This window comes from Colossoma macropomum, unplaced genomic scaffold (genome assembly GCF_904425465.1).
Source record: "Colossoma macropomum unplaced genomic scaffold, Colossoma_macropomum, whole genome shotgun sequence".
NCBI classification, from domain to species: domain Eukaryota; kingdom Metazoa; phylum Chordata; class Actinopteri; order Characiformes; family Serrasalmidae; genus Colossoma; species Colossoma macropomum.
The window spans coordinates 3,610,878-3,615,338 of record NW_023494797.1 but is presented as its reverse complement, the minus strand read 5'-3'; positions in this window follow the sequence as shown (position 1 = coordinate 3,615,338).

The following is a 4,461-nucleotide window of genomic DNA, read 5'->3' as shown; positions in this document are numbered from 1 at the left end:
CCTCGGCTATCTCCGGTAGATTAGATAACATCCTTATCGTCTCTGCAACATATCAGGCTGTCCAAAACTCTGGGAACACGCTGAACGTTCACCACTAATCTGAACCCCCCACAGAGACCAGAGCAAGGCGAAAGAATGCGGCCTTCTGGCTTTTCAAAGTGACGTTGTTATTGCGGAAACCAAAAAGATTTAAAACTACATATTTTTTAACTTTGACCCATGTGAAAAAGTCATATCTGCAGTGTTCCGCTATTCACCGCTGTGTATACAATGATTGTATACTCACTATTTCTATGTCTTTACCAAGTGGGTGCTTTAATGTAGACTAATGGTTGAAGTATATGGCTAAGGGAATGGTCCAGTCAATAATGCAAATCATGCTAACTGACTACAAGCCTTCATTTAATGTCAGCAATATTAGCATGTATGATTAGGTTACTGCAGTTACTATAAGTTATGGGTGTAAAACTGTATATGCAGCAATATAAGGGGTCTACAAATGACACTGGGGGCCTGTGATGACCCCTCTGTGATCCCAACTGCAGTAGTTCTGCCACTAGCACTATTTCAAAACTATTTATGTTATGGTTTTACCTACTGTGGGTGTGTTTCAAAGGGCTCTCTAGTTCAGTAGTTAGGGTACTACTCATGGAATTTCTATGGTGTTCTGATGTTCTGTATACTGCAACTTTCCTTTGCTTTAAAATCGCACATGTACAGCAAAGCATTGACTGTTTATTATGCTCCCTGAATGCAAATACTTGCCATTGAACTTTGAAATAAATTCATTTTTCATTTTTAATGAAAAAAAGACCAAAAATAAAGGCTTTTTTTCTAGCAAGCCATTTAGATTTTATTTGCACTGTTTGCTATTGACTGAAATGTTCAGAGCAAACAGTTAGTTACATGGCTAACCAGCCGCATTTACATCTCTGATTTAACTTTAAAGCTTATGCTTTTATACTTAAAAGCTATAGCTACCTAACAGAATAATCTGTAATATTTCATAGTGTTACACTTAATTCATCAACATCATGAACTAAACATGACCTTTGAGTAGTCTGACCTTCTAATAGGCCAATAACTTCCTTCAAAAATAGTCAGTAACATTAAACCTTTATCAAAATAGGCTAAAGTAAAAATGTTATCTGAATGTCTAGTCAGTCATCAACTCACTGTGTTTTTGCTACAGCTGACATGAAATGCTTACACTGCTTGGCACTAACATGTCACTGAAACCTTACTGCAGTACTAATGCAAATTATCTAAACATTGCTAAGTATGAAAAGTGTAACTGACACACGGCTGTGTCTAGTTGTCAACGTAACCAAAAACAAGAAGTTATCCCATCCCAAAGATGTCGATATGGCTGAGCACAGCATAACAATGAGCTGGTCTGTTGATGTTGCTGATACCAGAGATGGTATTACAGTGTCATGTTCTGTCTCCACATGTGTGATGTACCATGCATTGTATGTGGTTGACTACTAAGTTTTGCTAATCAAGTCGTAGTCGTCATTACTATATTTAAAAAATGTGTGTGAAAAGTACTTTGTTAGTTGCTTGCTAATAGGGACTCGGATGGGGTATGGTTTGAGGTGTGCATTGCAGAAAAAGAATGTGTTGTATTTAAATGAGTTTCAGCCTCAGACACTCTGTCCACAGAAGTACACAGACTTTCTGATGTAAACTGCAGGCTAAAATCACCACAGCTGCCAGAATCTCAACTCCTGTGGAAAATTTATGCTGGCTCTGGCTATCCACATTTTCCAAGCACTGGTTTTATCAGCATGTAAGGGGAAATAAAATGATTGTTTATCAAGCTAAATGCTATTAGCATTCAGCTGCATCTCTACACAACAATAAGGCCAAGTCACTGAGAAAACATTCACATTTCAAGAAGTTACCCTGTTTTTTATTTGGAACCATAGGTAGCAAATAAACAAGATGTCAGTGTGCATCTGTTGACCAGAACTCCACTCAAGTATTTTTGTTGCACGTACATTGCATTAAATAGTCTGTGATTGGCCAATTTGCATGTCAGTCAAAAGGCCCTTCTCTATCAGAGATGCTGGTTCTTGAAACCTACCTAGTCTCGCCTGTATTTAAGCAGTTTTACACAGTTTGCAGTAGAATTGTTTTCTTCTCGTGTGGTATTTCAACACAGAGACTGATTTCTGTTTTCACCTTCCTGTTCATTGCCACCATATTTCAGGAACTGTCCTCGTCTATAGTCTACACAGCAGCTACAGTACCTACTTCACTACATAAATAACTAGGAAGTCAATAGAGACAGTTTGGAAGATGAATTCCAAAGTTAAAAAAACAACTGCATTGATGAAAATTCTCAGAAGAAAAGAAATAGAAATGAATAAGAAGAAGGAAGGAGTGAAATGGAAGGACTGAAAGCTAATTATGGTCCATTCTGGTGCTTATCAAAAAACCAGCAAAGCTCATTTTACAGGCCTGCCAAACAGGTGCATGCAGGTGTGTTCCAGTCAGGTGTATGGAGCTGCAACTCCTCCAAAATCTCCAATACAAGTTAAGTCTTAGCAGCTAAATTGCAAAAAACAACTTAATAATAATCGCACCAACAAATTAAAACACAATGACACACACGCACACACAAACGCACACCAGATGAGCGTCTCTTTGCGTGATTGATCAGTCTCTGCATTGTGAGCGTGGCCACAACCACCTCCAGCAGTTCTGGAATGTCCGATAAAATGATATTAATTCCACGCATTAATGAGATTAATGAATTTGAACGGCTGGAAGAGGAGAGGAGTGCGTTTTCGTTTTTGTCTGGACCTGAAATAATAACACAAAAGCAATTACCGTGCATCCATCAATCCACGGCAGACATCTAATTATCTCTCCATTTCTGAAGTCCTCGCACTTCTTCAGTGCTCATTTGTAACCCGTGATATGTTATTTTTCCATTAATGGAGCAGCCTCAATACAGCAATGTGTAACTATACAGTGGGACTCAGATGTTCCAGAAGCATGATTGAGCGTTTCGGAGCACCACGCTGAGAGATCCAGAATTCTGATGATTAATGGTGATGTCACGGGGTGAAGAATGGCAGTCCCTGCAGCTATGGATAACTCCTTGTTATCCTGCTAAAGGAAATAGAGCCATATCTACCAAGCTGGCTCAAACACGTGCCTCCAAAAGCTAGGACAAGGTCTAATTTGGACGCCGCACTTAACAAAAAGGAAATCATTTCAGTTTTGACTTTTCAGACTAGAGATGTGGACTTTCAAGTTCTCCATAAACCTTGTTTCTTGCATTAACATGACATTGTGACTACAGATACTTGTGATGGGCTTTCCAGCTCTTTTCAGAGAGTCAGATCAATTGGTTCATCTCCAGGCTCCCAAATGGCTCCTAACTTAGTAGCATTGTCAGGGTTTTTTTGTGGCCAAAATTAGCCAAGTCAGGAATATTATCTATCATTTAATTTTTAAAAACCTTAGTCTAAAAAATTAACTAATTGGCAAAAAATGCATTATGTCTGTTATTTTAAAAGAATGAAGAATTCAGATGTTGATAAGTAGTTTCATTGGATGAATTTGGAAGGGCAGGAATCACAGGATGAGCAGATGGCAGAAACATCCATCAAGCAGTCACTAACAAACAAAAGCAAGGACTGAATGAAAACAGTCAAGAACAAAAACTAAAACCAAACTAACACAACAGGCAGCAAGTTTGTTTTATAATGGTGGTGGTGGGGGGGCGGGGTGTTTCAAGGACATCCAGGAGGAGGGTCCTGTGATTTTCAGTGAGCCAGTACCCAACATTCACCCAAAATAACCAGTTCAAAGGCCCAACTCGTTCATGAATGATACATCACTAACAGATACTAAAATAAGCCAAACTAAAAATTATGACTGCGAAAAATTAGCTAAAACATTGTGAGAGTGGTCTATTGTCTATAAAGCTCACTCACTTTGTTGTGTGACCACTCTCTCTCACCCACAACCAACCTGGCTCACATATATAACTCCATACATTCTTAAAAAAAGTGTTCTGTATAGTATTACAAAATGGTTCTTTGACTCATAACAACAGTGGAACCCTTTTAAGTGCTTTATAGAACAATTTTTCAAACGGTTCTCAAAAGAACCATATACAAGAAGGTCTCCAGGATAGAGAACAGCAATTTCACCAGACAAAGAATAATCAAAGCATTCAAATGGTCCTCTGAGTTGTCATGGTTCTTTGTATAAACACTGCATTTTGTAAAGAACCCTCAAAGCACCATTTTTTAAAAAGTGTGGACAATATTGTACCTTCAAATTAGCTAACATTAACATGATATTGTGTATATAAAGCAATATGTCACACTGCTACAAGATATAATGGGTGTGGTCTTCTATCTAGAAATTCTTCCCTCTTTTTTGAGTGGTCCCTCCTCCTCATTGCCCTCTGACCACTGCAGCTGCACAAATATCTGG